Source organism: Sorex araneus, chromosome 2 (assembly GCF_027595985.1).
Source record: "Sorex araneus isolate mSorAra2 chromosome 2, mSorAra2.pri, whole genome shotgun sequence".
NCBI classification, from domain to species: Eukaryota; Metazoa; Chordata; class Mammalia; order Eulipotyphla; family Soricidae; genus Sorex; species Sorex araneus.
In genome coordinates this window covers 124,713,276-124,735,238 of record NC_073303.1, presented here as the reverse complement: position 1 = coordinate 124,735,238, position 21,963 = coordinate 124,713,276, and the positions used below count along the sequence as shown (strand labels likewise).

Here is a 21,963-nt window from a genome sequence, read left to right as displayed (position 1 = left end):
AGAACACATACTCTGCACACGGAAGTCCTGGGTCCGAGGGCTGCTGTCTCATGGTCTCCAGAGCATCGGCATGGGGCTCTGAGCACCGAACCAAGAAACTTGCTCATGGGATGGAGCCAAGAGCAGCTCCCGAGCATCGCTTGGCCTGGGCCTCAAACCAAACACACAAAAAAGAAAATCACATATTCCAGAAAGCCGGGGCTGGCAGGGGCCTCTGAAATAGGAGCTCGTTGGAGCCTCTCATTGACAGCTGAGAAGTCTGAGGTCTAAAGTTTGGTCTAAATGTCACATGGCGTTTGGGTGGCTGTTCAGGATTGAAGGATTAACACTGGATTGATTGAAAGATAGACATAAAACACTGTCTGATAACTCTAGTAGTTAGGTATCACCAAACAGGGCCAGAGCGACAGTACAGGGGTTAAGGTATTTGCTTTGCATATGGCCAAGCCGAGTTCAAATTCCCAGCACTGCATATGGTCCCTCAAGCACTGCCAGGAGTGATTCCTGAGCACGGAGCCAGGAGGAAGCCAGGAGCACAGCCAAGGTATTCAGAGAAGAGAAAGAAGAGGAGGAAAAGGGGGGGAGGGAGGTGATGGAAGGGGTGGGGGAAAGAGGAGGAGGAGGGGGAGAAGGAGGAGAGAAAAGAAAAGAAAGAAACGCTAAACAAGTCTATTTTGTGTAATCTTTGAAAATAATTCTGGATCTCTCTGGGAGAGAACCCTTGCCCAAACTCCACAGACCCCAGCTGCTCACGAGAACCTTTGAAATAGACCCATGCCTGGGCTGGAGAGATAGCATGGTGGGTAAGGAATTTGTCTTGCACATGGCTGACCCGGGTTCGATTCTCAGCATCCCATATGGTCCCCTGAGCACAGCCAGGAATGGTTCTTGAGTGCATGAACCAGGAGTGACTCTGAGCATTGCTGGGTGTGACCCAAAAAGAAAAAAAAAAAAAAGAAACAGATCCATGCCTATACCCATTGACTCTTGAGTTATTTTTTAAAATCACCCCCAGGTGAATCTCATGCTTAGTAAAGGTTTAAAACCATCTGTCAATATTTGATAACATTTCTGCTGCTGCCTCACACTTTCGCCAATCACACAACTGGCAGTGGTGGAACAGTCCTTTATCGTAGGGTGAACTGATGTTCCTCCCAAAAAGAACCTGGGCGTCTGGGGAAGACTAGCCAGCCGCTCTGGGGGTTGGTGCCGGGATTCTCCCTGTGCGCGCAGACTCTCTTTTCAAATTCAACCGCTGCCAGACAGCAAGTCTGAGAAGACAGGGGTGCTGGAGAAAACATCAGCTCTGGCAAGTTCATTACCTTGTATTTGTCTAAACCAGGCGCCTTTCTGCCTGCTCTCTGCCCTCCTCTCAGCCTCAGCCCTCCCCTCCCTCGGCATGCAAATGCCTGCGGGCCTCAAGGCAACCATCTGGCCCCAAAGTGAAAACCATGCTGAAATCTAAAATATTTAGCTATTAAAAAGAAAAGGAAAAAAAAAAGGGCGGGGCGGGGGGGGGAGAGTACAGGGCAAAATGAATGGTAGCAGCCTCCCCTCAGGAATAACCGCCGCGTGCCCAGAGGGCCAGTGCTAAGGTAAATGAAGAGCAATGTAGGAGCAGAAAGTTAATTACCAGCTCCCAAGCCTGTGCGAGCACACACACACACACACACACACACACACACACATGCGTGCACATGAAACAAAGTGCCGTCTGAATCACGTGGCTGCAGCTTTTTAAATTCTGCACGGAGTGGAGAGCTCAAACAGTGGATAAGGCTCTTGCCTGGCACGTGGCCCACTGGGGGTTCCATCCCTGGCACCACACATGGTTCTCTGAGCCCTGCCAGGTGTAACAGCAGCACAAATCTGTCAGGGATAGAGAGGTGGAGGGCATCCCTGTAGCGTTCAGAGCGAGAGCTGGGTCAAACTGCCTGTGTTCATTTGCCTATGTCAAATTTCTCTGGGAAAGCCAGAGAGGAAGCCGAGCGGGGAGAGGAGCATCCCCCTGAGATGTTGGCCCCGGGTCCCTCGAGAGGGAAAGCTCCCAGCCTCCCGGAGGGGACAATGAGGGGAGAGGCATCACGCTGCTGCCAGGATCTAGAAGGCTGCTTTCACTTGAGGAAGAGAGTTCATGGAAGCTGTCGATAAACACCGGAGAGCTTGGACTGCAGCTCCAGGGGCTAAAGGAAACAGTCCCGCAGGGGGTGGGGGCGGGGGCTGAGTCTCTTGAAACCCGTGAATGAAAAAAGCTGAGGGGCTAAGGAGCCGCCTGTGGCTGCCGGCTGTCCCCACGCTCAGCTCGATATTGCCAAGAGAGGAAGAAGGATGTGGCCGGCATCACGACCCCTTGGAGTTTTGAGGGGAGCAGTGGCTTAGGATTCTGCACCCAGCCAGGCTGCTGCCTTCTCTGAAGGCCTCTCCAGTCAGCATCTCAGGCCCTTCCCTTTCCCGGGTTTCTTTGGGGGTGTGGCCCTGTGTAATGACAAAGGGCGAGTCTTAGGTGCCCAGCATGGGACGGAGTCAGGGACCTCAGACAGATCTCAGGCTGCTCCCCAGGAGGAAGGCGCAAGACCCCCCCCACCCCCGCACAGACAGGGGTATCCCCGGCCGAGTTTTGAGTTTTGAGTTTTAGTTTGTAGAACCACCAGCCAAGAGCCTTGAGCTTAGAAAGTTGTCTGAAACCTCTTTATATTCTTGGTACTGCGGTGGATTTGCATTCTCTGATCCCCGGTGGGGTGGGGGCGGGGGGCGGGGTGGAACACACATTCACCTTTTATTTGAGGTGGGAGGAGGCACACCTGGAGGTGCTCAGGGTTGACTCCTGGCTCTGTGCTCAGGGATCACTCCTGGCGGTGCTCAGGGCGGGGGGCGGGGGGACCATATGGGGTGCTGGGGACTCAACCCTGTTGGCCATCGGCAGGGCCTATGCTCTACCCCCTGTACTACCATTTTGGCCCCCAACGCCCACGTCTTAAACCCTGCAAATACCCAGTGAGGTAAGTGAGCGTGTGCAGATGAGGGAAGGAAAGCCCAGAGAGGAGGGGTAAGTTTTCCAAGGGCAAACAGCAAAGCAGAGTTGGAGCTGGGTTCCGTGCCTGTGGGTGGGTGGGGCTCAGATGGGGCTTTCTCCATACTCCTCCGCTGTCCCCTTATGCTCTTACTCCAGTTCCGACATCTCCTGTCCTAAGGTGGGGGGGTGGGGGGATGGGGGGTGTTCTCCCAAGGTCCGCATCTCCCCAAACCCCCTCTAACAGGGCCTGACTGGGTCCCCTAGAGCACCCTACTTGGAGCCAGGGAGCGTGGTCTGGGCGGAAGGTGAAGGGAAACAGCCGTTGGCTGCGGGTCCTTCCCTGGCTTGGCTCTTGCCCTTCTCGGCCCTTCTCGCTGCTGGGCGGCACGGCTCGCTCCCAAGGCCCTGGGTGGTGCAGCTGAGAGGCGCTGCGGGACTTTGTGTAATTTGCTCCGTGTGGTGAGGCTGCCTCCGTTTCTGAGAACACAGTGTGAGAGCAAAGATCTGGGCGGGTGGGAGGCATGTGGGCAGCCGGTCCTCTGGCCCCTTCTATTGTCCTTCTCTTTGTGACTTCCAGTGTCCCCTCAGAAAGATAGGGAGGGCAGGGCAGAAGAGCATGTTGGAGGCTGGGCGGGAGGGGAGAGGGGCCTGGGGGCTGGAGGGGCAGCAGGTAAAGGCAGCACTCAGAGGCGGGCTCCTGAGATCTCACTTATTTCCTGAGACTAGGACTGGAGGGGGGAGGGGCAGGTTGGATTCCAGCCTACTTCAAGGAGAGCAAGTGCAAGGGTTAAGGCCCTGGCTCCATCCCCAGTACTACACTGGGGGCGGGTGGGGGGGCAGCACTGCCAGGAGTGATCCCTGAGCACTTCCAGGTGGGCAACAAAAACAAACAAAATATAACGGGGCTGGTCCTGGTCCGGCGGCAGTAATGTGAGCACTGAATTGAAGCAGATCCGCTGCTGCTTGCTTCTGTGGGGAGCCCCTCTGTTTCCTCTCTGGGGCTCCACCCTCCACCCTGCTCTCTCAGCTACTACCACAGGCACTTGGCCACACTCAGGGATAACTCCTGTCAGTGCTCAGTGGACCAGATGTGGTGCTGGGGACATGATCAGGGTTGACTGTGTGAGGCAAATGTCTTACTTAACCGATTGGTGGGTTATTATTGTTTTTTTTTTTTCTTTAATGTTTCTTTTTGGTTTCGAAGCCACACCAGTGGTGCTCAGGGCTACTTCTGGGCTCTGTGCTCAGGGATCACTCCTGGCATGGTTTCGGGGATTGAACCCAGGTCAGCAGTGTGCAAGGCAAGCACCCTGCCTGCTGCCTGATCACTCTAGCCCTTTTGGTGGTATTTCATAGGTATTTTTCATATGCCTAAGAGGCTTCCAGAACCTCCTTTGACAAAACAGCCTGTGTACGAGGACTTCACAGTCCTTGCAGCTGCAATTGGCCTTCTTTAGTTTAGTTTCTTCAATGAGAGCTTCAGCTGCTCGACTGCTAACTGAGGCCTGTCCTTGGCTGGCCAGGAGCTGTAAATGAAGCCCCACCCCAACCATTTCCTCTTAGAAATCTTGATCTCCTTCCCCCAAATGCCTGCATTTCCCTGCACCAGACACTCCAGAGAGTTGTTGCTTTTGTTTATAGTTTATACAGTTGATCAGGCTCTGTACAGAATGTCCACGCAGGGGGAACTCTCAGATCAGACCAAATTCCTCCGCAAACCAGGGATGGGCAGAATCTCACTTTGATCTCCTACATCATCATGGCTTCTGAAAATGTTGCCACTTGCAACTCCTTTTCGCCTGAGAAAAAGAAATTGGGGGTGGGATGACATCACACCCAGTGGGATTTGGGTAGGAGTAAGTAGTCCTTAGCTCTGTGCTCAGGGATCACTCCAAGTGGACTTTGGGGACAATACAGGGTGCCAGGGATCAAACCCTGGCTGGCTGTGTGCAAGGCAAGCCCCCTACCTGCTGAACGATCATTCCAACCCTCTCCTGAGATTTTTTTTTTTTTTTTTTTTGCTTTTTGGGTCACACCTGGAGATGCACAGGGGTTACTCCTGGCTCTGCACTCAGGAATTACCCCTGGCGATGCTCAGGGGACCATATGGGATGCTGGGATTTGAACCCGGGTCGGCCGCGTGCAAGGCAAACGCCCTACCCGCTGTGCTATCTCTCCAGCCCCTCTCCTGAGATATTTTTAAGCGAACCTGGGTGTATATAAAACAAGTCTACAAATCAGACATTTACTGATAAGAAACCATATAGAAATGTAGTTTAAAGCACCTTTTGGGGTGGGGGGGCACACCCGGCAATGCTTAGGGGTTACTCCTAGTTCTACACTCAGGAATCACTGTTGGCAGTGCTCCATATGGGATGGAGGAATTGAACCCATGCAAGACATGCGCCCTGCCCACTGGACTATCTCACCAGCCCCTACACCACTTTTTTTAAAAAAATATTTTTATTAGCGAATCACTGTGAGGTACAGTTACAGGCTTACAAACTTTTGTGCTTGCGTTTCAGTCATACAATGATCTAGTGTCCATCCCTCCACCAGTGCCTGTTCTCCACCACCAATGGTCCCAGCATCCCTCCCACCACCCCCACCTCATCCCCTCCACTCCACCCTTCCTCTGTGGCAGGGCATTCCCTTTTGCTCTCTCTCTCCTTTTGGGTGTTGTGGTTTGCAGTAGAGGTATTAAGTGGCCATCGTGTTCAGTCTGTGGTCTACTTTCAGCCCACATCTCCCATCCCAAGCGGGCCCTCCTAGCACCCTTTACTTGGTGGTCCCTTTTCTATCTGAGCTGCCTTTTCCCCCAGCATGTGAGGCCGGCTTCTAAGTTACAGAGCAATCCTCGTGGTACTTTTCTCTACTATTCTTGGGTGTTACTCTCCCATTCTGTTACTTTAAATTCCACAAATGAGTGTAATCTTTCTATATCTGTCCCTGTCTTTCTGACTTATTTCACTTAACATGATACTTTCTTTTTTTTTTTTAATTTTTATTTTTTTTTAAATTTTATCACCATGTGGAAAGTTACAGCGTTCTCAGGTTTATGTCTCAGTTATACCGTTTTCAAACACCATCCCTTCACCAGTGCCCATATTCCACCACCAAAATCCCCGGTATACCCCCCGCCCCCCATCCCAACTGTATAACTGATGAACCTCACTTTATTTTCTCTTCACCTTGATTACGTTCCATATTTCAACACAAAACTCACTATTGTTGTGGGAGTTATATCCCCAAACAAGATAACCCTAATAAGGAGGCATTTGATAATTAGTTTTCCATTAAAAGATTGTATGTTTTCAGGTTTTAGAAAAGGTCGAATGTGTCCCAGTCCTGAATCCTGGAGCCGTGTTAGTTGCTGCTCAGTGTCGCCAGGGCTCCATTCGGAGAAGGTGTGCTGGCGGCACCTCCTCCTTCCAACCCCCCGGTGTTGCAGGCCCCGACTCGGGTCCAGAGCATTGTCCGGGCCGCATTGCTCACCAGAATGCCTGCCGCTTCTCTGTGGATTGTGGCATCAAGATGGCGCCAAGGGTGGGTCGAGGGCGTGACTTCCGGCGGCCGGGACCACTCAGAGTTTGGGCTGGTGCCGCCCCACTCCAGTGGCCCCCGCGGCTCGGAAAACATGATACTTTCCATGTTGATTCACCTATAGGAAAATTTCATGACTTCATCTTTTCTAACAGCTGCATAGTATTCCATTGGCCTCTACACCACTTTTTAAAAGACTTTATGTGACCTCCACATTCAGGGTTGTGACCTACAGTTAAGAAACTGTGCGTTGGGGCTGGAGCAACAGCACAGCAGGTAGGGCATTTGCCTTGCACGCAGCCGACCTGGGTTCGATTCCCAGCATCCTATATGGTCCCCTGAGCACTGCCAGGAGTAATTCCTGAGTGCAAATCCAGGAGTAACCATTGTGCATAGCCAGGTGTGACCCAAAAAAAAAAAAACCAACACTGCGTGTCAAGCCAGAGAGCTTGTCCAACAGGCTGGAGCACATGCTCTGCGTGCAGGCTTCTGGGGTTCCACCCTCCGGACATCATCCCCCAAGCTCTACCAGGAGCATGAGCACTAAACGCTGAGCTGAAGTAGCCCCTGAGTACTGTGGAGTGACCAGGGTCCCAAATTATAGTTTATTCCTTTCTCTGTCTGCTTCCAATTCACCAACCATGCTGGTTTTCCTTCTAGAAATATCCCTTAGAACCCTAATTTGTTTATAGTTTGGGGGATGTTGGACCACAGCTGGTGGTGCTCAGGGTTTAATCCTGGCCCTGCACTCAGGGATCACTCTTGACAGGGCTAGGGGGACCTTATCTGGTGCCAGGGATTGAACCCAGGTTGGTGGAGTGCATGGCACGCACTCTACCCATTGTACTATCTCTTTGGCCCAAATCTATAATTTTAGTAGGGGCCTCCCTGGCGGTGCTTGGGGACCACTGGGCATTGGGTGTGGGGGTGTGTGATGCCAGGGGTGACATCCAGGGCCTCGTGACCCTCACCCCTTAGAGCTATCTCTCCAGCCCATCCTTTAGAATCGTTTGCTTGCGTTTTTCTTCCTGCCTGGTATTTTTTGATATCGTAAGTCTTTACCGAAGTGTTTGTTGACTTCCAGGAAGTTATTATTTTATACATTAACAAATAAAGACAGAAATAGTACATAACATTGGCCTTGATTCTATATCTCAGTGAGATCACGCCTACCTGTTAGCTGCCACCTGCTGAGACACTGGTCAGCAAGGCCTGGCCTCCTTGTGCTGAGTGGCCAGAGGAATTAGTGGGCCGTCAGCATCTCCAGGGAAAACCAGTTCTCTCCTCCTGGCCGAATGCTCCCTCACTGTGCTCCTCATAGCAGTTAATTCTGGCTGAGAGTATCTCTGGAGGCCCGAGAGGCTCAGAGGGGCTGGAGCACACGCTGTGATGGAGGAGGTCTGGGTTCTGTTCCCAGCATCAGATGATCTCTCAAGGATCACCGAGGATGCTCTCCCATCTGAGAGTAGCCCCTAGCCCAGCTGGGTGTAGCCAGCAGCCAACAACAGTAAGATAGGGACAGGATTAGTAGTACAGGGGATCAGGTTTCCCAACTCCAGGTCCATCCCTGGCACAGGAGGCCTGTCTCTGGGCCTGGAATCAGGAGTGATCCCTAAGCACAGAGACCCCCATTCCTGCTCCCGCTGGAGAGCACTATCCCTGGGAGAAAAGTTTGGCCCAATCTGGTTCAGCTCTTTAGTCTGTTTTCTTTTACTTTTTTTTGGGGGGGTGGGTGGGAGGGCGGGGGTCTCGGATTGTTTGGTTTTGAGGCCACATCTGGCAGTACTCAGGGCTTACTCTTGGCATGGCCGATAGTCCCCTGAGTCTGGAGCCTCGAGTGATCTCTGAGCACAGAGCCCCCAACGAATTCTCCTGCCTGCTTAGGTTGGCATGCGTAGGGAGGAGAATACCTGGAATCCCTCCCTGAGACCCAGCACCCTGCTTCCGGCATGCACACACACACTGGTCCCCAGCAAAGACCCCTGTGAAAGCGGGTTGCGGGGGAGGGCTGAGCCCTTAGAGAAAGGGACTTAGCACCCCCCCCCACCCACCCACCACACACACACCCAACAGCTTCATCTGTATCAGGCTTAGGGGAGGGATACGTCTCACAAGGCAACCCACAAAGACAACAGAAGCAGACAGAAGCCTCCCCCTACATCCTCCCATGCCCACTCCCCCCCTACCCCCCGCCCCCCACAGCTCCTCACTGAACCTGTGCAAAGTGCTGGCAGCCACCCCACCCAGGAAGTGCACATACTTCCCAGTGAATGGCTGGAAAGGGCTAGAACCTCTTCACTTTTTGCAGGGGTGGGGTGGGAGAGAGCATGGGCAACAATACTCAGAGTTACTCCTAGCTCTGCACTTGGAATCATCACTCTGGTGGGACTCAGGGAACCCTATGGGATGCCTGGAATTGAACGCGGGTCTGCTGCGTGCAAGGTGGCTGTCCTAGCGCTCCAGCCTCCTGACCCTGTCAACTTCTAAGGTCTCCAACCCGCCCCCTTGCTGGCAGTGCTCATCATTAGCTACTCCCCGGGACAATTATCTATCATTATCTTGTGTTGTCTGGCCCTTTTCATTAGGACGCTAATGTCAGGAGTAAACAAGACCTTTTATGTTCATTTCGCCTTGGGTGTGTGTGGGGAGGGAAGGGAGGGTGGCGGGAGCCTGCTGTTTCTTTCTCTCCTTTTCTCTCCTCCCCTGGGCTTCTGGGGTTAAATTGACTCTGGTTCCTGAAGTGTGGAAAAATAAACAAGGCTTTGTTTGGATTCCACCCTCCAATATCTCTGGTCTAAACACACAGAAGTGTCAGAAAAGGACTCCAGTGAAAACAAATCATGAGGTATATAGTAGTTTTAGGAAATGTTATAGAACCCCCAAAAGTTTTTTTTTTTAAATAAGAAAAGAGGAGGGGCGTATTTGTGTATGTGTGTGAACATTTTAACAAATGAATATTCAGGTTGACAGGCTCCTAACGGTGGACTAGGTCTCTCACACAATGATTTCAAATTCTGATTCAGGAGTAACCAAAGGAAAGTTTGTGAAAGAGGCACTGGAGAGGTAGTATGGTGGGAAGGACACGTGCCTCGCCTTCAGGGACCCAGCTCAATCCTCAGCACCCCATATGATCCCCCAAGCACTGCCAAGAGTGGTCCCTGAGCACAGAGCAAGATTAAGCCCTGAGCATGACCAGGTGTGGTCCCAAACATCTCCCTCCCACCATGGGAAGAACGGATCAGGGTCACCAGTTCCGTGGGGAGGTTATGAGCACTTGGCAGAATCGTCCTTGCAATAGTGATGACTTTAATTTTATATAGAAGTTAACAAAAATAAAAATAAAGTTACGGGGCCAGAGCAATAGTACAGCAGGTAGAGAATTTGCCTTTCACATGGCCGACCCGGGTTCAATTCCCGGCATCCCATAGGGCCCCTCAAGCACTGCCAGGTATAATTCCTGAGTGCAGAGCCAGGAGTAACCCCTGAACATCACTGGGTATGACCCACAAAGGAAAAAAAAAATTAAAATAAAGTTGCTAGGGGCTGGAGAGATAGCACAGCGGGTAGGGCGTTTGCCTTGCATGCGGCCGACCCAGGTTCAAATCCCAGCATCCCATATGGTCCCCTGAGCACGGCCAGGGGTAATTCCTGAGTGCAGAGCCAGGAGTAACCCCTGTGCATTGCCAGGTGTGACCCAAAAAAGCAAAAAAAAAATTAAAAAAAAAAAAGTTGCTACTATATAAGACAGTTTTTAAAAATCCTACCTTATTTGGTGTTTTTTTTTTTCTTTTTGGTTCCTGGGCCTCACTCTATAGTGCTCAGGGGACCAGGTGGTGCCCATGAACCTGGGCCTCCTGCACGCAAAGTCTGAGCTCCAGCCTGTCCAGTTATCTCTTCAGCCCCCTATTTTTTGGTGGGGAGGACATACCTTGCTGTGCCAGGGACTGAAGTCATGTTGACCACTACCTATAGCATTATCTCCCGATCTCCCACTTGCCTTTTATTTTATTTTTTGCTTTTTGGGTCACACCCGGCGATGCTTTGGGGTTACTCCTGGCTCTGCGCTCAGGAATTACTCCTGGCGGTGGACAGGGGACCATATGGGATGCTGGGGATAGAACCTGGCTTAGCTACATGCAAGGCAAACGCCCAACCTGCTGTACTATCACTCTGGCCCACCACTTGCCTTTTAAATGGGCCAATGAAGACTAGGAGCTGGGGTTGGAGTGAGAGTATAGCAGATAGAGCACTTGCCTTGGATGCAGCCGACCCGGATTCTGATCCCCCACATCACATATGGTCTACCAAGCCCTACCAGGTAAGACCCCTGGGCACAGAGCCAGGAGAGAGCCCTGAGCACAGCTGGGTGTGGCCTTCAAGTAACTTGTCACTTGTCACTTGTCATCCCAATGATCTTTGATTTGCTTGAGCGGGTGCAAGTAACGTCTCCATTTGTCCCTTTCTTGTGCTAGTGAAGCCCAGTGATATCTGCTCGCTCCAGGAACAGAAAGAGCCTCAAATCGTTCATTCAGGGTTTTGACAAAGAAGTCTGACCATCTCATTGGTGGGCGGCCAATGAGTAAACAAATAATAAACAAATAAATAAAGACAAAAGGGGGTGGGTGGGCGAATGGATTAATGGTTGATTCCCATTTCAGTTTCCATTTGTATGCAGAGACCTAGACCAGAGAGATGCAGAGAGGGTTCAGGGGAAGGCCCTTGTCTTGCACATGGCTGCCCCATGTTCCGTGCCCAGCACCACATACAGTCCCCCGAGCCCCACCAGGAGTGGTTTCCGAGCTCTGCTCCTGCGGCCCCCAACCTTCCAAAACAGCACAGAGAGGTCTGCGTTGTGCTATAGATGCTCATCCACTCTGCAGAGTCTCTCTTCTCTCTACCAGGATCCACAAAAACACCCAGAAAATATATAGTAAGCGAATAATTGCAAAGAAGCCCATAAGACCATTAGGGCCCTTAGGGCTGGAGCAATAGTACAGTGGGTAAAGCGTTTGCCTTGTGTGCAGTCGACATGGGTTCAATCCCTGGCATCCCATATGGCTCCCTGAGCACCGCCAGGAGTAATTCCTGAGTGAAGAGCCAGGAGTAACCCCTAAACATCACTGGGTGTGAACTGCCCCCTCAAAAAAAAAAAAAACCTAACAAAGTACCACAGTTCTGACTGAGAAGCCAGTAAAAAAAGAGAATATGTATTAAAAAATTATTATATAGGGGCTGGAGCGATAGCACAGTGGGTAGGGCGTTTGCCTTGCACACGGCCGACCCAGGTTCGAATCCAGCATCCCATATGGTCCCCTGAGCAGCACCGCCAGGAGTAATTCCTGAGTGTAGAACCAGGAGTAACACCTGTGCATCGCCGGGTGTGACCCAAAAAGCAAAAAAAAAAAAAAAAAAAATTATATAAAGTTACCCAAATCCACAGAGATTTTAGAAACAATACAATGAAGCTACGGTCAGGAGTGTCCCTGGTCAGTATTTCTGTGCAACGTTCAGGGCGTTCATGACTTCTGGGGTCCCCATCCTGGACTCTGACACCCACCTCTGTTGAGCGCTGAGCATTCCGGCTTGGCCAGGCCTATCACCTGACCTCCTTATGCCTCTTGTCGTGGAAGTGATTTACTCGGTATTATATAAAGTCAGGAAATAGGAGCAAGAATACAAAGAGAGTTGTTGTTTCTACGCGAACCAGCCTGCGTGTTTTGGAAAGCCTCCGTCAGGTGAGCTTGTTTTCAATACAAAGAACCTGGAGGGGTCGGAGTGATAGTACAGCAGGGAAAGGACTCGCCTTGCACACCACAGAGCCAATTCCATCCCCGTATGGTCTCCTGAGCCCTGCCAGGTGCGATCCCTGAACACGCAGCCAGGAGTCAGCCCCAAGCACCACTGAATCTGGCTCAAAAACCAACCAGCCAAACAAAAACTCCACAGAAGCCTGGGATCTGGATCCCCCACGGTGATTCAATTCATCTTCCTTCCTTGAGAGATAAGATGGCCCAGCTGGGTCCTTCCAACCCTAGAGGGCTGGAGACAGTCCCCAGGGCCTCTGCTTCTTCCAGGGGCCCTCAACAGAGAGCCCCTGATGAGCCTTTGCTGATGAGCTTCATTCAAGCTTTGGTGTTTCCAGGGAAGTGCCACTATCACACCTGTAATGTGTGTATGTGTATGTGTATGTAGGAGGTGCCAGTGATTTTAAATGACATCTGTCAGCCCAGGAGGTTGGTACTGGGCCTGGTAGAGGCTGAGCACATCCACCGAGCATCAAGCTACCCAGGGACCCGGCTGCTGTGTGAGCCCAGGCCTGGAGTGACAAACCAGCTTAGTTTTTTTTATGTTGCTTTGAACCATAGCCAGAGGTACTCAGGGCTTACCCCTGGCTCTGTGCTCAGGGTTAACTCCTGGAGGGAGTTAACCTCAAAAGACCACATGAGGTTCCAGGGATGGAACCTGGGTCACCCATGGGCAAGGCAAACGCCTTACCCACTGTACTCTCCTTGTACCATCTCTCCAGCAGCACCCCATCCCCCTTTGATTTAAAAAAAAAGAAGAAGAAAGAAAAGATGTTGAAATTTGGGTTTTCTCTGAAATCCTACTTAACAAAACTATTTTTCATTTCAAAAAATTGTCACTGAGCATTTCAGCAAAATGCATTCGTGCAGTTTCCCGGGGGATGCCCTTGGCCAGCAGGGAGCCTCGAGCTGGTTGTATGTGAAGGGTTCCCTGTATCATGGGATCTGTTGAGAGTCTTGGGCCTCTTTGAGGGACAAGGGGTGTTTCTTTGAAGGGCTGAGATGTGGGGAAGTGAGAGGATGGGAGAGGTGAGCATGTCCAGCCATGACCTACTTTGTATTTGACCTGGGACAGCAGTGGGGAGCCTGTAGGACTCAGGTACTTTCTCTGCAATTCCTGCAAGCTGATTCCATGCAGACCTTCCTTCCTTCCCCTTTATTTTCTTTCCCTCCTGATCTTCACATTTCTGCTGCTTCAGTTTCTTCTTCTTTTTTTTGGTGGGGGGGGTCACATCTGGCAATGTACAGGGGTTACTCCTGGCTCTACACTCAGGAATTACTCCTGGTGGTGCTCAGGGGACAATATGGGATGCTGGGAATCGAACCCGGGTCGGCTGCGTGCAAGGCAAATGCCCTACCTGCTGTGCTATCGCTCCAGCCCCTGCTTCAATATCTTAAAGAGGTTTAGCTTTGATTCAGCTTCTGCTCATTGGTAGATACTTGGAGAATTGCTAGCATGGATCTGGGATAAAATAGAGCGGCCGGGTAAACCAGATAGGATTGATTTCTTTGATTGTGGAGAAGAGCTAAGCATTAAAGAATCCAAAATGACAATCACTCTTTATAGGCTCCATAGAGACCCTCGAAGGGTTCCTGTAGGATGCTGTGACATTCTGAGATGATACATACAGCTGTCTGTGATAGAAAGTAGATTACAGAATGCACACTACTTGCTATAGAGAATTAGAGAATGTAATTAGAGTGTGTATAGTGCAGAGTCTATCATGTGCATTCTGTAATGTATATATAATAAAACATATATTACTATGCCTATCATATTTTATAGAAGGTATACTACTATATATGTAATGCGTATTACCTTCATGATAAATAAGTTATCTTCAAAGTAGGCTGTGCCTCAACTACTCTGTACATAGCTTTGTCATATAGATATTAGGGTTCCACAGAGATTATAGAGGTTTAGGCACTTGCCTTGCAAGTGGCTGGCCCTAGTTCTATTGCTGGCACCACATATAATCCCCTGAGCATTACCTAGGTGATCCCTGAGCCAGGAGTAAGTCCTGAGCACTATTGGGTGCGGCCCTAAAACTAACAATAACATTAGTAACAATAATCAGCTTCTCCAGGAATAGCTCTTGAGCCCCTCTGAGTGTGGTCCAATAATAATAAACATAAATAAAAAGATGTGCATTATATTCTATTGGGTCTTGGGCAACCTCCAATATGGCTCTGAGCCCTTCTGCTCCTGATATGACCCCCACCCGCACTCACCCCTCAGTATTTCAGCCACACTGCAGAAGATGGCTTCCGTGACCAGCAATGCATGGAAGTGCATTGTTACTCCCCAAATTGGCAGAAAGTAGCTTTGATTTCTCTCTCTTTCTCTCTCTGAAGTCAGCTGTTGTTTCTGGAGCTTTTTCTTCTTCCTTTTTTTAAAAAATTTTTTATTTTTTAAATTGAGTCACTGTGAGAAGCACAGTCACCAAACTGTTCATGATCAGGTTTCAGTCATACAAGATCCAAAACCAATCCCTCCACCTGTGTCGTTTCCCTACCACCAATGACCCCAGTTTCCCTCCGGCCACTCCCTCTCCCTCAGCCTGCCTGTGGCTCTATGGCAGGCACTTTCCTTCTCTCCCCACCCCCTTTCTGTTTCTGGAGATTCTTTTTTTTTTTTCTTTTTGGGTCACACCCGGCGATGCACAGGGGTCATTCCTGGCTCTGCACTCAGGAATCACCCCTGGTGGTGCTCAGGGGACCATATGGGATGCTGGGAACCAAACCTGGGCCGCCCGCATGCAAGGCAAACGCCCTACCCGATGAGCTATTGCTTCAGCCTCCTGTTTCTGGAGATTCTTAAAGTGTCATTTCACAGAAAAATCTGATTTAGTCTGACCCTTGGAAATTTAATTCTCAGCTTAGGCTTTATTGGTTCCCAGGGAAGAATTGTTTATTTTGTATAAACATCATGTTTCCAAATAGAGTGTTCACACACACACAGACACACACACACACACACACACACACACACACACACACACACACACACACACACATATATACCACCCACGGGCCAATGGAGGGTGGTGATACTAGCTGGTCTCACATTCTCCTGGCTGAAAGTCTTGTCAAATTCCTCTCTTCCTGTCTTTACCTGACTACTCCCTTCCCTGAAGACAAATGTAAAAATAAAGTTCTGGAATTTTACTGCTGTTAAAAAAAATTTGCTTTAGGCCAGAGAGATAGTGCAGGGGTGAAGGCACTTGCCTTGCAAGCAGCAGACCCCAGTTGGCTCCTCGACACTGCATAGGTGCCAAGAGTGACCCCTTAGCACTGAGTCAGGAGTAGGCCCTGAGCACTGCCCGCAGAGTCTAACCTCTGCCACAAATTTTGGTTAGAAAACATTCACGTAAGTTAGGGGTTGAAGAGACAGCTCACAGGGTGGGAGCACAGGCTTTACATACAGAAAGCCAGAGTTGGACCCCCAGCCAGACAAATTCTCCTGAGCACCATCATGGGAGCACTGCCAGGACATCTCCCTCACCCCCACCCCTCCACACAACACCAAGCCAGCAGTAGCCTCTGAGCAGTGCTGAGTCTGCCCATAAAGATTCCCAGAACCTGTTTCCAGAAACTGTTCATAGCTTTGTCTTAGCTTTGTCTATTGTTAACCCCAAGTGAGTTCTTTTTATTTCCATTTTGTTGTTGTTGTTGCTGTTTTTGAGACACCACCAGGGGTACTCCCGGCTCTGTGGTCAGGAATCACTCCTGGGACCATGCTGGGGATTAAACCTGGGTCGACCGATCGTAAGACAAGTGTCTGGGTTCTGAGGAGGAATCTAAGTCACCGGTGACAACTTCTCTGCAGCTGTCCACCCTAATTCTTCCCATGAGAAACTCCCTTCACGCTTGGCAGTATCTCGTAGCCCTTGACAAATGCATATATTTTCTTTTCTGGAGGGGCCAAGGGAATTGAGTCACTCCTGGGGTGCTCCGGGGTTGGTCTTGGGTAAGCGAGCTCCTTACCCCGTGAGCTGTCATTCTGACCACAACAGGTGCTTCTTCGATCTTGTTAATCTTGGCCAGAGCGATAGCACAGCGGGCAGGGTGCTTGCCTTGCACCAGGCCAACCCGTTTGATTCCCGGCATCTCATATGCTCCCTGAGCCCTTCCAGGAGTCATCCCTGTGCCAGGAAGAAGTGATCCCTGTGCCAGGAGCCAGGAGGAAACCCTGAGCACTGCCACATGTGACCCCCAAAACAACTCAAACATTAAAACCCTTAGAGAAATATTAATTTCTCTAAGATGTAGATCAGGAGGTCTGGGACTCTGTATTTCCAATGGGTCCCCAACTTAGACGCAAATCATGGGTCTTTGCCACAGTTGCCAGAGCAACTGCCTTGTGCCTCTCGAATGGAACAGCCCTAGGAATTATAAGAGCCTCCTGCCACTCAGATACTGAAGAGACTCTCGCGTGATTTATGCCAAAGGACTGGAGCATGAGGAAGAGCACTTGGACAGGGCATAACGCAGGACGTGCATCCTGGCAAATTTATCCTTTCCAACACAGAACATTTCTGCTGGGGCTGAATGTCCATGTCCATGTCCTCAGAACCCTCCCCATTGGGTCTCTTCCTGTAGTGGCCAGGCCCATGTCCGTGCTTCACATGGACTGCCTCAATTGGCCCTTTCTCCCCTCCCACCCACATCTTGGCCAAAAGCCCTGACTCAGGAGCTGGAATGCACAGGGAACTTTTGCCCAACTCCCAAACCTGGTACACGAGAAGGGCACAGACCAGCCTGTGCCACCGGGGCTGCCTGCTGTCCACAGCGAGCCTGGAAATGGCAGAACGTTCTGCCAGGCTCAGGCAGGAGGAACCAGAATCTCAGACGCAGAGAAGGGAGGGCAGCTGGGCCAGGACTTGAGCGAATAAAAAGCAAATTATCTTCAGCAGCAAAGACTAAGGATGGCTGGTTGCCTTAGATGGGTCACCTTCTGAAGTGCTGTTCCCAATTAGCTTTCATTTTATTTTATTTTATTTTTGCTTTTTGGGCCATACCCGGCAATGCACAGGGGTTACTCCTGGCTCTCCACTCAGGAATTACTCCTGGCGGTGCTCAGGGCACCATATGGGATGCTGGTAATCGAACCTGCGTGCAAGGCAAACACCCTACCCACTCTGCTATTGCTCCAGCCCCTTTATTTTATTTTTATTTTTTTTTTACATTTTGGGTCACACCTGGCAATGATGAGGGTTACTCATGGCTCTGAACTCAGAAATTACTCCTGATGGTGTTGGGGGACCATATGGGATGCTGGGGATCAGACCTGGATTGGCCGTGTACAAGGCAAAACACCCTCCCTGCTGTGCTATCGCTCTGCCCTGGCAAGCCCCTCCCAAGTAGCTTATAGTTCCTCCAATCTCTTGGCTCTATTTTCTGACCCTGTTTTTTTTTTGGGGGGGGAGTGTTGTTTTGGGGCCAATCCTGGTGGTGCTCAGGGCCTCCTCTGACTCTGCACTCAGGGATTGCTCCTAAGGACTCACGAAACCAAATGGGGCACCAGGGATCAAACCCAGGTTGGCCAACTGCAAGGCAAGCACCCTCTCTGCTGTACTATCTTTCTAGCTCCCGTGACCCAATTTTTGTTTTGGGGTCACCCCTAGGGGTCATTCCTATTAGTGCTCAGGGGACTCTTCATGGCTGGGAATTGAACCCAGGACCGCACACACAAGCATGCCATGTATTGGGTCACTGAGCCATATATCTGGCCCATGACCCAGTTTTGTTTGTTTGTTTTGTTTTGGGGTCACCCCTCGAGGTATTCAGGATTAACTTCTCTCTGGCCCTGTGCTCAGGGACCACTCCTGGAGGTGCTGGGGACTGAACCCCAGGTTTGCCACATGCAGAGCTCATGCCTGCCTTGCTGTACTACCTCACCAGACTCAATTGACCCAGTTTTTTATATTTTGTTTTCAGATCACACCTAGCTCAGAGATCACTCTTGGAGGAGTGACCTGGGGACCTGGGGACCATATATGGTGCCAGGAATTGAACCCAGGTTGGCTGTCTGCAAGGCAAGGGCCTTCTACACTGTACGATCTCTCTGGTCCCAATGAACAGGCTGTTTGTTTTAATTGGATCACAGTGAACTAGTTAAAAAACTTTGATGTTTGAGTTTCAGTCATACAATGATTGAACACTCATCCCTCCACCAGTGCACATTTTCCACTATCAATGTCCCCAGTATCCCCCCACACCCCCCCCCCGCCCCCATCCCACCCCTGCCCCTGTCTCTATGGCAGACAATTTCCCTCTCTACTTATGGGCATTATGGTTTGTAATACTGATAATAATGAACTGGAGCTATAGCACAGCGGGTAGTGTGTTTGCCTTTCATTCGGCTGACCCGGGTTCGATTTCTCCATCCCTCTCGGAGAGCCCAGCAAGCTTCTGAGAGTATCCCGCCCACACGGCAGAGCCTGGCAAGCTACCTGTGGCACGTTCGATATGCCAAAAAAGTAATAACAAGTCTCACAATGGAGACGTTACTGGTGCCTGCTCGAGCAAATCGATGAGCAATGGGACGACAGTGCTATGACAGTGCTACAGTGCTACAAGAAGCCATCATACTTGGTCCTTTATCTACTTTCAGCAAACATCTCCCATCCCGAATGATCCCTCCAACCATCATTGACTTAGGGACCCCTTCTCTATCCCAGCTGCCTCTTCCCCAGCCCATGAGACAGGCTTCCAACCATGGAGCAATTCTGGCCCTTGTCTCTGCTGCCCAGTGACCAGTTTTAATGTTTCTTTTTGTGCCTCTTAAAGGCCTTTGACAGATACATTTTCTTACAAATTTTTGAACCACTTCCTAGTTTCTATTTGTGATTTCTGGCTCTGTTTATACTTGGGACTTAGGGCTCCAAAGTTTTGGACAAGGACAGTTCTTTCCAGTCTGTTTTTGTTTGTCTTAGTGTGAGGTGGGGATGGAACCCTGGGCCTTCTCCAGGCCAGACATGGGCTCTATAGCCAAGCCCCCGCCACCAGCCCCCGTTCCTTCCAGCCTACCCTGGCAGTCCCACATTAGTCTACCTGAAACTCCCAGCCCCATTAGTACACTCAGGCGACTGGCACGTATGGGAAAAGCCTCCAGTCCTAGGTGAGATAGCCCTTTGTGCTCTGAGGAGTTACTGAAACCAGGAAGAGCCAGTTTCATGATATGGAGCTATTGGAACATGTTCTTTCCAAGCTGAGTTCTTTCCAACTGTCAGCAAGGCCTCATTAAAACTCGCAGAGAACATCCTGTTCTCCCAGTGCCTCAGCCATGGTCTCTGGGTTCTCACTTTTGGAACTCTCCCTTAGGTAAATGTCATCTCATCTCCGTTTATTTACAGTTCCTCAAGACCATCGGAGCAATGATAGCCCCCCTCATGGGCACAGATGCGCTGGTTGTTGAGTGATACGTGAAGACACTTTTATGGGACTGGAAGTGGAGAGGGTGATGCCAGCTCATTCTCCCTCGTGCCCCACTCCGTCTTACTGCCCTTGAGAAATTGGCCCAAGCGAGGCCTTGCTGATGACCTCCATGGTGTCTTGGTAGAGGAAGAGGTGAGTCAAGACTGGGAGGGTGAATAGTACAAGGCTTCGGACTAAGGCAGGCTGGACTTCCATCCCGAACCTGCCATTGGAGGAATCCAAAATAAAGATCAGGGTTATCATCGGCATTATGAAGCCCCTAGAACTATGCTACACTATTTTTATTTTATAAAATTGACTATACTATTGACTTCTTTTCCTGCCCCCCTCCCGCCTTCCCTCCCTACCACTCTTCCCCCCTCCCCCCACTTGTTTGAGAGGGTCCACACCTGGAAGTGCTTCAAGACTTTCTCCTGGCTCTGTGCTCACAGTCCTGGAAAAGCTCACGGGACCCTACGAGGAGGCAGAGACTGAGACGGCATCAGGTGCAAGCAAGGAAAGCACTTTACCTATCTCTCCAGCTCCCCTGATTGCTTTTTCAACCAAATCCCAGGCTTCACATCTTTCTTGCTACAATGCCCCTGACTTATTCAAATGTGGAGATTCTTTGATCTCATGGAAGATGGAGCCAGCTACTATGCTATGCTGGTCGAGGGACCCAGTGCTGCTGAGTGAGCAGTAGGGGAAGGCTGATGGGTTTTCTGCAAAAACAGCCCTCCCTGAGCCGAGTCTCCCTTTGGCCTCCAAACTTGGTTGAGACATGCTTGTTTGGAGGCAAGATGGTGGGTTTTTGGTGAGCAGCTGTCAAGGGATGAAAATTGTTTCTGGATTACCATGGCCCTAGCCACAGTAAAATGGACAACATCAAGCAGAACTATCTTGAAACATTTGCTGCCAAGTCAAAATGGAGCTTTGTATTAGGTTTGTCATCATAAATCTACGTTTTCTTCTCTCCTAGATGACTATAATTGCCAAGCTGAGCTTGCTTTGACATCTGATGAGAGGACAATAGTATGCTACCAGTCTTCTGTGGATATTCTGTATGAACATGCAAAACCTATTCCTCGATCAAGTGCATAATAATGAAGAAACACATGATCAAGTCCTAAAAACCAAATTAGAAGAAAAAAGTGAATATGTTAAACAAGGACTCATGATAGAAAAACTTAGCAGAATGTTCTTTACTACCAAGCACCATTGGTACCCTCATAGACAGTAGTGTAGACGTCGCAAGAAACTGAATCCTCCAAAAGACAGATGAGATTGAGGAATCAAAGAGAAATGTTGCTCTCTGTCTCATTTGCCAGTTGAGAAAATGTAGTCTGGTATATTCACTATTATGTTATATAGTAAAAATGCAATAAAGTGTCTTCACTGTCACTGTCATTCCGTTGCTCATCGATGTGTTTGAGCGGGCACCAGTAAAATCTCTCGAGTGTGATATTTATTTGTTACTGTTTCTGGCACATCCAATATGCCATGGGTAGTTTGCCAGGCTCTGGCGTGCAGGCTCGATACTCTTGGTAGTTTGCCGGGCTTTCCGAGAGGGGTGGAGGAATGGAACACAGGTCGGCTGCGTGAAAGGCAAATGCCTTACCTCTGTGCTATCGCTCCAGCCCAAAGTGTCTTCGTAAAAAAATAAAAAGACATGCTTCTTCCACCCTACAAGGTAGACAAAGGCAAAGGCGCCGACCTGGGGGGCTGGAGCGCTAGCACAGCGGGGAGGGCATTTGCCTTGCACGCGGCCAACCCAGGTTCGAATCCCAGCATCCCATATGGTCCCCTGAGCACGGCCAGGGCTAATTCCTGAGTGCAGAGTCAGGAGCAACCCCTGTGCATCGCCGGGTGTGACCCAAAAATTAAAAAAAAAAAAGGCGCTGACCTGGAGCTCTGAGTTACAGAGCTGCAGGTTGACCATCAGTGGCTGGATTTCTTTGGGGAACCAGAATATTTGCCGAGGTGTTGCATAGACTAAGTTTCATAGACTAAGACTGAGGTTCAGGAGAGAGCCCGGTTTCGGCCTGGAATGTAGAGTGTGCCATAAACACTTAGAGGCCTCACGTACCCAATACTGCTGGTGAAGGTACACTCAGGTGTCTCTCTGACCCCAGGCCTTCCCTGGAAGACAGGAGGATGGACAGTGGGAGGGACGCTCTTTGTCCT

General features: G+C 50.2%; 1 pseudogene; it reads left to right on the top strand.

Annotated features, from left to right (window-relative positions):
- The first annotated feature begins 20,634 nt into the window (after window positions 1-20,634).
- Window positions 20,635-21,061, top strand: LOC101550329 (39S ribosomal protein L42, mitochondrial-like; annotated as a pseudogene).
- Window positions 21,062-21,963: the final 902 nt, after the last annotated feature.